The sequence below is a fragment of the Acinonyx jubatus genome, chromosome D3, assembly GCF_027475565.1.
Source record: "Acinonyx jubatus isolate Ajub_Pintada_27869175 chromosome D3, VMU_Ajub_asm_v1.0, whole genome shotgun sequence".
NCBI lineage: Eukaryota > Metazoa > Chordata > Mammalia > Carnivora > Felidae > Acinonyx > Acinonyx jubatus.
Genome location: NC_069392.1, coordinates 59300261 through 59311467, shown reverse-complemented (window position 1 = coordinate 59311467; position 11207 = coordinate 59300261). Strand labels below are relative to the sequence as shown.

Sequence of the window (11207 nt, the reverse complement as noted above, 5' to 3'; positions counted from 1 at the left end):
GTTTACTTGTACTTTTAGGGTGACACAAGTCACATCATTGATAGCTACTTTACCATATCCAGTTCCTTCCTTGAAAATCAGCACAAGAAGTCAGTCACATGCCCAGTGCCTGGGGTTCTGACAATAAAATGTATTCTTTGTTTTGATTTATAATTGTGTATTTGTAATTTATGTAACTAGACTGAACAACATCTAAAATGAACTTTAGAGAGTTGAGTATCTCTTATCTTATTCTATTTAGTAAATAAAGAGCTAGGAGTTAAAAATGAGGCATATCAGTTGAAATTGGTGACAAAGTCATTCGACAAATATAAAAGCATAGATGTTACACACACACACCAGGAAATAGGGTCATCTTCATAGTTCATATTATTTTATTTCAAGAGAAAATATTTTATATTCAAATTACATAGTTTTATACCTGTTTAAAAAACAAACATGGTCACTCTTAGTCCTTTACATCTCACTTCTTGTCATCGCATATTTTTAGTCAATCAAGTTAAAATTTTGTATCAAACTTGTCCTTCCTCCCACCCTACAATGCTCTTATAGTTTTATTTTGTTTCATAATAAATTGTGAATATGGCTTAGAGGCAGCCTAGAATAGCAATTAAGCAGTTATAAACATTTTCGGATTGATTCTGGAAACAGGTGGATGGAATTCAAATCCAGTCCCCACCAGTGTGTGAATTTGGGTCAAGTACTTGACCTCTTTGTGCCTTAGTTTCCTTATTTACAAGATGTGGATGGTGAAAAGAGTACATTCTTTATAAGAATATTATGAGGATTAAATGAGTTAATATCACTAAAGCTCTTATGCATTATAGAGTATTTGTTGAATAACTAAATGTCTGCTAAAGCAGAGGCTCGTTGATGATGGTTCTGTGTCTTGCATCTCTATTATTCTCTATGGCACTAAACACAGTGCTCTGCATTTAATATATGCGCAACCCAATATCTATTTGAATAAAATATAATTGAATTGAGGTGAATTAACTTCCTCTAGCAAAATTCCTCTCCCCACATATGGATTGATTTGAGTTAGGGAGAAGAGGTATATCTGTCCCTCTAGAGGTTTGCAGAGCTCTATGGAGTTAGGAACCTAACTGATCAGCGCTCATTGAGCATAGCACTGTACATTTTGCAAAGGTCTTTTGCAAGTATCTTTCCCAACTTCTCTTGTCCAAGCTAAATAACCCAGCTCAAAACTTATCTTCTCTTAGGGCCTTTTACATTAACCTCAGAAACATATCCCTTACTCTGTATTCCTCAACACTATTCTAGTGTTCCATAAGAATATGATTTATAAAGTTACCATAGTTTATAAAACTGGAAGGCATGGTAGAAGTTTCCAGGCCAGTGGTTATTGCCAATGGTGCAGATCACAGTCCACTTGGAATTTAGATTTGTCTTTTAATACACATGACTGGGGCCTATCATCAGAAATTTGGATTATATAAGACAGTAGGGTATTGGTTTCATATTTAAGGTCTGAAGTCAGATAGGATTTGATACATATCATGGCCCCTTCTGTTTGTCATCAGAGTGACTCAGACAGTGCTTGTCAAACTTTAATGTGTACACTAATCACCAGAGATGCTCTTGAAAGTGCAGATTCTGATTCAGCAGGTCTGTGATAGGGCCCAGTATTTTTCATTCCCAACAAACCTAATCTTATGATGGTCCAGAGAATGACGCTTTCAATATAAAGAACGTAGAACGTCATTGCTTAATATATCAAAATCTCAATTTTCTCCTACATCAAATAGAGCTGTTATAAAAATTAAAGATATAAGATATACAAGGTAGCTTTATCACATAGCCCTGTACAGTAAATGTTAGACATTTAATAGTATTATTATTAAGGCCAACTTCATGGGCTTGGGCCTGTGCAGTTGCACAGAGCTCTGTCTTAAAGGGGCTCTGTATTTGGTTTAATGCTCCTGTCACCATCTTGAATTTCTTAATAATTTTATCTTTGAACTTGTATTTTATAAGTGAAGTTCAGTGGGGCATTAGGGCATGCATGTGAGCAGAGTATATACTTGAAATATGCATTATTACCAACATCACTTGCCAACCATTTACATTTAAAATTTACAAGTTACCAGGAGCTCAGAATTCTGATGGACTCAAAGTGAATTTGAATTCAGTAAGACTCAAAAGTACAAGGTAAATTTGTTACATCTATGGCTAAGTAAGGCCACACTTTCCCCAAGAGATCATGCTTTCCATTTGAACCAGAACTTACTTTGAATGAGGAATGAAGACAATTGCAGCCTAAGAATCATGAACATTCCAGGATCTCTATTATATCCTTTCTTACTCAAGTTACTTCCCTGTGTGTTAGCTAACCACTTACACTGAAAATACACCTTAGAAGGAAAGGAAAAGATAAGGCAACCCACAGTTCTTTTCTTTTCAATTATTTCTTACTTATCATTAAGCTGGAGGTAGAGTATTGAATGGGTAGAACATATGAATATCAAAAAGTGAAATGCATCGCCGCCCGTAATCCCCCCTGCAGACTCTCTGCTCAAGTTTGAGAGCAGAGAGTGTCGGGAGCCGAACACAGAGAAAAAGAGCCCCAAAGCACGGCCACTGAAAGGCAGCCCCCCAGCAGCCTGGACCCTCGGATCCAATCTCACAGTCAACAAAGACAAGCTTCCTGTGTCCCAGATCCTACCAAGTGAGCAGAAGAAATCTTGAATAGCGTCCTGTCCCCAAGGGAGTGGGTGGCTGCAGCCATGAGTCCAGCAGGTGTCAGACATGGAGAGGAAAGGTGCACCTCTAGGAACGGCCGGATCTGAAGCTGCAGCAGCGGCAGGCAAGGGGGACCAGCATCTACCCGGTGCGCAGGGAGCTCTGCTCGCAGTGTTTTGAAGAGCTGATCCAGGCGGTCATAGTCAACTGTGCAGAGAGGGGACTGCCTTCGCTGTGAGTCCAGGATGACATCTGCATGACCATGGCCGCCTACCAAAGTCTTGTATGAGAGCAGTGTGGTGTGTGGCACAAGGAAGGAGCCGCAGGCCCCACAGGGGAGGTCAGACATGGAGAGGAAAGGTGCAGACTTAGAAACGGAAAAGAGAAGTTTGGAGAAGCAAACGAAGGAGCAGAAGGCCAAGTGTAAGGCCACTGAGAAGCGGGAGAGCGAAAGGAAACAGGTGAAGAAGCACAAAGAGGAGATTCCATCCTTCAAGCTAAGCAGACAAATCCCCAGCTGAAGGTCCACGGGGGAAGGCATTATTGCACCAAAGAAGCAAAAATTTCCATATGGGTCTCAGCAAGCACTGTTACCCCATCATAAACCTCTTGTAATAAAAAAGCTAGTTTCCTGAAAAAGGAAAGTGAAATGCAAATAATTTAGTTTTGTGTAGGACCCACTGTTCTGGTAAGACCAAAATACAGATGGGTATATGAGCTTAGATTATGAATTGTGCAAGTTTGGTGATTCCACACCCAAGTGCCTTTGTACATGCATTTAATTTTTTTTTTGATGTTTATTTATTTCTGAGACAGAGAGAGACAGAGCATGAGCGGGGGAAGGGCAGAGAGAGAGGAAGATGCAGAATCCGAAGCAGGCTCCAGGCTCTGAGCTGTGAGCACACAGCCCAACGCGGGGCTTGGACTCACGAACCGCGAGATCATGACCTGAGCCAAAGTTGGATGCTCAACTGACTGAGCCACCCAGGCGCCCCATGTACATGCATTTAAAACTGGCATTCTGCAATAGAAAGATGAATAGTAAAAGTCATGCAAATAATTTAAATTTAATTTTTCACTAATTAGGATGACATTAAATAGCAAATTAAACACACCATGACAGGTTGAAGGAGAGACCATGGAGTAAAGAGAAAAGCTTTATATTTGAATATTTTTAATGGATACTTTTTGCTCTGCTTTTTGAACTGGGGTCCCTCTAGTTTCATTTTATACTGAGCCCCAGAGATTCTGTAGCTGATTCTGCCATCATTATTAGAATCACTATCAACAGGTCTGGGTGGGGCTTCAGGTTGAAAATCCTAAATAAAATAGAAATAATTTTGCAAAATTATATAGATCGGGAAATCTATCTATAGTTGAACACAATTCCCACCCTACAATTTACTGATAAAACTAAGAATATTTTTTACTTTGCATAAATATTGTATTCTGAGGAATGTCTGGTTGTTTTATGTTGTGTGCAGATTCTCCTTCAGGAAGAAAATATCAGCATAAAGCTTGTTCCTTCTTGTATCATCTTGAATCGGTCCCTTTCTTCTCTGAATGCATGTGTTATTTCAGCTGGCCACACCTGCGACATAGCCCATACTCTCACCTGCATTATGATAACACATCATACCTCAACTCCCCAACTATACTGAGCCTTGGAGGCCTTCTTTGTAGCTCCCTTCACACTGGAGCTAGAAGATTTCCACACAACACAGTACTTTCCTGATGAGTGAATGAGTGAATAGGCTAAGTAATTGAACAGACCGTGAACCCATTTGAATAATTACCAAAGGAAGAGGGGTCAGATTCTGAGGTATTATGTTAAATTCCAGTTTTGACTGCATTTATGCTTTCACCAGAGAGAAAGCAGCCATGTGTCAGTTATCATACAGTGTTGCCTTCATCTTTCTGGAATGAGGCTGTTTGATTCCACTATTCCAATTTATTATTGTGAGATAAATAATAGTTCTTATAATTGAAAGTGAGCAGGAAGACATTGCACACAGTTTCTAAAGGTAAGAACTGCCTACATTGGTCCTCAACTGATGCAGCGTCTGCCCTATGTAGACATCTTTAAATCCATATTCCATTTATATAGTCCAATCCCAAGCAGCTAAGACTTCTACCCCATATATTGCACTGCACAATTGACTCTCTGCCTTGTGTGTGTGTATGTGGGGGAGGGGGGAGTTTGCTCTCCTCTGGTGCTTCATGTATCATCTGGTGCCAGAGGCTGTGAGAATACAACATTGATGGACCAATGGGCTGATCCAATATGGCAAATCCTATATTCCTGCTTGGGTACAAATGAATAACCTCATATAGTTCTGCACACATTCAACAAAATGATGAAAGGGAGAAAAAAACAAATGGAATTTCCTGATCATTGCATTCCACTTTATTTCTCTGTTCTAACTTTGTAAGTGAATTCAATGTCTGTAGAAGGCAATTGATGGCTCTAAAAGAAAAGGAAAGAAAAATGTTAAAGCCCCAAACCACAATTTGAGCACTGTTAAGCTAGGTTTTCTTCTCCTGCTGGAATTCTAAGCTGGGCTCCTCATCTTGCAGCGTTCAATGGTCATCCCTGCATTTCAGGGCTAAGGGATTGTAGATTCTGTAGGACAGGCCTACAGCCCTAGGTTTGCTGCCTCTCATTAGTAGGAGGAGCACGGAAATGAGGACAAAGAAAGGAAGAATTGATTAGGCATGTGTGAAAGAAAAAAGTGGTGCTTCACTTTTTCTCCAAATCCCTCCAATATGTCTTCTAAGGGATCATGCTCCATGCCAATCATTTCACCTTGTCCACAGCTCACACTATACATACTCTCAGCTTCTAACTTTCTAGAATGCCCTACAATTTAATTTTTCTGCCTATCTAATTCTTGTGCTATATATTCTCTGTGACCTACCTCCAGTATGAAGTCTTCCTTAATCAACCCAGACCACAATATTCCTCTGTCACCGTGAGTCTGAAAGATTTATTATATATTTCTTGTTTGTCATCATGTTGCTCTGTGCCCTAATTTTTATTTTGCACAAATATATATTTCTTTCTATTAAATAAGTTAATTAAGGGAAGGTATGGCACTTAATCTTTTTATCAGCTATAGTTCCTGGTAGTACCTTTTACATAATAAGTTTTACATAATACCTTTTACATAAGTTCCTAATTAATGTTTATTAATTAAAATTACTGTTATCCTTAAAATAAGTATATGTAGGCCAACTCTTCATATGCATACACACAAATACATATATACATATATATACACACACATATATACATATACACGTATATATAGTAATATATATGTGTGTGTGTATATATATATATATATATATATATATATATATATATATATATAGTGATTTTTCTAAGTGAGTAATTTTCTCCATAGTCAATTGATTTTCTTTATTTTGATACTTCTACACTGGCTAGAAATAGCAGAACAGAACCTATATTTCCAAGGGCGGAGGTCCACCAAGCACTATCCAATTACCAGAGCTGCCCGCTTTTTCCCCCCCATTGAGCATCGAGGGCCAGGAAGTCTGATTTCAACTTGATTATATCTAGGTGAAGAAAGGAGGAAGGAGGATAACCCATCCATCACAGCCCAATCAGCCAATTTAAAAGATCAGGGCATATTAACCAGACAAGAATGAGCAGGACAAATGTGCAAAAGGGCCAATGGGCATAAACAATATATGCAACGCAAGGAGGCAATACTGCAGAAAGAGCTCAAAAATAATTGAATGCGAACACTATACATAAATCCAGATGAGATTCAAGCTGTGACCTTGAGGTGAAAAGGCTCCTTAAATGACAACCAAAGCTTTCTATTCTAAAGGGATTAAATCTCTGAAAATCATTCTTTCTCTGCATTCATGTTTCACACTTTGTCGTGCTCACATAAAAAGGGCAGATATACCAGCAATTCGGTGTTTACTTTCTTGTGTTTCTTTTCTTCCCAGATAGCTGGTATCGGCTTTACCACAGATCAGAGTGGGTGAGCCTTTTTCACCTTCTGATTATGGCTTGTAATTGTCAATACCAGGTTAGCAAGCTTTCTAATGGAAATTACCAGTGCACGGAAGAATGATAAAGCAATCTGCTCAGGTGAGAGAAGTATAGGCTCCGGAGCTCAAGTCATCTTTTCTAGGGCTTACAATAATTATGAGAGCAAATTTAATAAACTTTTGCATGAAACTTGTAACAGAATATCCCTAGATTCTATTGTTGCCATTGCATTGCAAACTTGAGAATACTCCCATTAGAACTAAAATGTTCAAACGCAGGCTAGGCAAGGTTTTATCTTGACTGCTTTTCTATGGCCTCAGTGTAACATTTGAATCCAACTCCTAAGACAGGGATGCCTGTAGCATTTACAAGTTTGATTTTTCCTTTCTCACCAGACAGGTGGCAATGATCACAGAGCTCAAACTTATTTAGAATGGCAGCTACCACAACAGACAGTGGTTTCTTAGTTCAGAGCGTGGAAGGATTAAAGCTGGATTAGGAGGAGGAAGGATGTATTCCCAACGGGCGATATTTATAACAAGGAGAAGGCTTTTTTCCACCTCCCCTACAAGAATAACAAGGAGGAAAAATGAATCCCTGCAATGATTCTCAAAATGGCAAGATGTGGGCAGGACTTAAGAAATACACCTTTCTAATTCCCAGGCAATTTATTGTGTGTATGCCTAAGTATCCAATTAGCAGGCACAGATGCCATTTTGCATTAAAAAATATAGGGTTTTACAACTGCAAACCAGCTGTGCCCATAAATTTCACCAATCACTTTGCAGAGGTCTACCGAGAATTTAGACTTGAACCTCATGGAATTTATTTTCTTCTGTGTTAAAATAATCAAAGATTGATTGGCATTTTTGTCTAGTGAAATATTTTCCTCAAAGAAGAGTCAGAAATCACCATGCATGTAGAGTATTAAGCCTCATGAAAATCAACAGAAATAGGTTATTTCTGACCCATGAAAAGCCCACATTTTAAAACAGCTCTGGCCAATGGAAATTTTTGAAATGATAGAAATGTTCTATATTTCTGCTGTCCATTTCAGTAGCCCTTTGGCCCATGTGGTGACTGAGCCCTTGAAATGTGGCTAATTTAAGAAATTAATTTAAGAAATGTGGGACTGCATTCTTAATTTTACTTAATTTTAACTAGTTCAAATTTAAATAACCACCTGAGTGGTTCCAACAGCACCATTCAAATCATTCGTGTTGTTAATATGTCAATACACTAACAAAGATAGTCTGAAATCAAATAGGCACCTGTTGCTTAAAAGCCATGTGATAGCCACATGAGTTAAAATGGTTCACCTGTTAACCATTTTTTCATCTGGCAGATGCCAATAATAATGGTTCTTCCAGTATTGTTGGGTTGTTAAATGCATTTTACTTGTCTCTCCCTCCTTTCTTTTATCCTTTCTTTCCTTCATTTATTAGATAAGAAAAAAGGACCCCTCCCAAAAAAAGCAGCAAATAGACAATAACCTTAATAAGGAATATTGTTATATCTGTCACTTCCTCAAGTGCATTGTTCTAAATGGGGGTTTTATGTGAAAGTCTAGTAAAGTATAACTGCCTCCTGTCTCCCAACCCCTCTCACAGCCTCTGCATTTACATGCACATACTTCTTCATGCCGCATACATTCCATTTAGTTCTCCATTTACCTATTGGATTTGGTGGTTCTCAATCAATTTTTATCAGGTTAGAGAAATCTAAACAGATTGAAATGATCCTCTCTGTCATTATCAAGATCTCAGGGTAAAGCACAAACTCACTGAACAGCATCTGTTCAGGACATGGCTGAGGTCAGCTTGCTCTTCTTCTGCCTTAATTTGCTACTCATTACACAGGACTTACAGGGAAGAGTGGGCAGCCCAATAGGAGAACATTGATTGAAATCAGATACAGAAAGGTCAAGAAATAAAGAGAATATCAAAAATCAAAATAAAATATTTTTATGGATAGTATCTGATATTTGCATAATCATTTTTATGTATTCCCAGAATTTTCATATTTCTTATTGTCAATTTCTTTTATCAGCCCTTAGAAGGAGATCCTACAAACTATTTTCCCTGTTTCATAGGTACATAAACTAATAACCAAAAAAAATTAAGTAGAATGCTCAGGGTTTCTCATGAGGGTGGCCAAGAGAAGACTTCAACTCAGTTACATTTTTTTTCTACTGCATTTTTCTTTCCAATGGCCTTATATTTTTTTTTAATTTTTTTTTGACATTTATTTATTTTTGAGACAGAGGGAGACAGAGCATGAATGGGGGAGGGTCAGGGAGAGGGAGACACAGAATCTGAAACAGGCTCCAGGCTCTGAGCTTTCAGCACAGAGCCCGACACAGGGCTTGAACCTACGGACCGTGAGATCATGACCTGAGCTGAAGTCGGCCACTTAACCGACTGAGCCACCCAGGCGCCCCTCCAATGGCCTTATATTTAATGGTGCAGGTAATGCAAAGAAACAGAATTCATTTAGTCTCCAGATAGGTAGAGACTTTCTACCGAGCTCAAGCCAAAGAGTATTTATATATCAGGATGCAGACCCTTGCTTTTAAAGTTTGTTTATTGTTTTATTTTTCTTTTCCAATCGTCATTAAAATGTACCACTGATATCCTGTGTGCTGACCATTGTGATGTTTCTAAGAAAGGTGTTGGGGAGGACTACACTGTATGTGCATAGTGTGATGGCGGCTGGCGGTCAATAGTGAGAAAACTATATACTTCTCAACATGTTTTATGTGGCTGGGAACATTTACATTAAGGTCCATTAAGTTGCCAAAATGGAGAATCACAGCTGAGGGATGCTTAGTGAAGTGCACTGGTGTTTGGCAGGGGGAATGGAATTGATAAACCTACATGTGGGTTGGTCTGCCAGCTGGTGGGTGGTCCCAGCCTTGTTGCTGGAACACTGTCCAATTCATTTCAACAAATATTTATTAACAAGTTGGTGCAAGGCACCAGAGACAGTGCAGATGGGGTGGCAAGGCAGCACAAACCATGGCTCCGGTCTCCGAAGGGTTTCCAACAATAATAGATCTCAATATCTAGCAACGATGGCATGATTACCATATGCTAAACATTGTTCTAAAAGTTCAACATGTATTGGCCACTGTAATTTTTATTTAATTTTTTAATGTTTACTTATTTATTTTGAAAGGGAGGGAGAACGAGCATATGTGAGTTGCTGAGGTGCAGAGAGAGAGAGAGAGAGAGAGAGAAAGAGAGAATTCCAAGCAGGCTCTGTGCTGTCAGCAGAGCCTAATACTGGGCTCTATCTCATGAACCATGAGATCATGTCCTGAGCTGATATCAGGAATCGGGAGCTTAACCAACTGAGCCACTCAGGCATTGCAACCACTGTAATGTTTGTAACAACTCTATGAGATACGTGCTGTGATCTGTTTGATCAATGAGGACACTTGATTGGTAGTTTTGCTAGCTTTCATAATGTCTCCTTTTTTGAGCATACGGCAGAGTTACATTCACTGCTGCCTTGGAGTTGGCCATATGGCCATGTGTCTTGCTTTAGTCAAAGAAACGCGAGCAGCAGTGATGTGTGTCACTACTTGGGGAAGTGTTTAAAAGCTGCCACACAACTCCTCTGCTGCCATGGTACCCATTAACCTTCCACATGATGGAGACTCCATCAGCCTAGTCTGTGAGCAAGGACGAATGAGAGCAGGGATGTCACTGATATAAAATAGACATGAAGTAGGGTGTCATTTAAGCCTCTGAGGTTTTAAAGTTGTTTATTATGGCAGCATAATCTAACACAGACTGGCTAATGAAACGTAAGAGTAAGAACAAGAGATGTATGAAGTTAATTGACAAAAAAGATACCACATGATTAGGTCCTAAGGAAAAAATAGCAATAATAAAAGCAGCTACCATTTATTAAATTCTTAGCAAGGTGCTAAGCTCATTACATACATTCTCTCTAGTTCATAAAACAAACCTACAACACTGTAATCCACATTTTATGGACAAGAAGCAGAAGCTTGGGTTCACTGAACTACTTAAGATGACATAAGAGATACAGAACTATGAATAAAATCAGGTCTTTTCTGTCTTCAAAACTCACACTGCCTATAGACGGGACCTCATCCAGCAGCATACTTCAACTCCCTCCACTATGGAGTTGAAATAATTACAAGCATCTTTCCTTTTCTCCTTCTTCCCTTCTTATCTTCCCTGCCCCGTTTTGTCATTTTATCTCTTCATCCTCTCTTGTCCTTGAATTCTTTCCTCTTTTACCCCATTTCTTGTCTCCTAATTCCTCCCTTCTCATTTTCTCCGTATATCTATTGTGCATTTTGTGTGTGTGTGTGTGCCCATGTAGGGGATGTGGGATTTTCCTCAAGATTGCCTCTGCATTGCTAACCCCAGTGGGTAGATGCCAGGGATGCTAGTAAGTATGTCAAAGTGCACAGGACCTCCTCCCCACAATGAGAAAATAA

The 11207-nt window shown here is 39.1% G+C and overlaps 1 pseudogene; it reads left to right on the top strand.

Moving 5' to 3' along the window:
• Positions 1-2496: 2496 nt before the first annotated feature.
• Positions 2497-3570, top strand: LOC106967503 (axonemal dynein light intermediate polypeptide 1-like; annotated as a pseudogene).
• The last annotated feature ends 7637 nt before the right edge of the window (positions 3571-11207 follow it).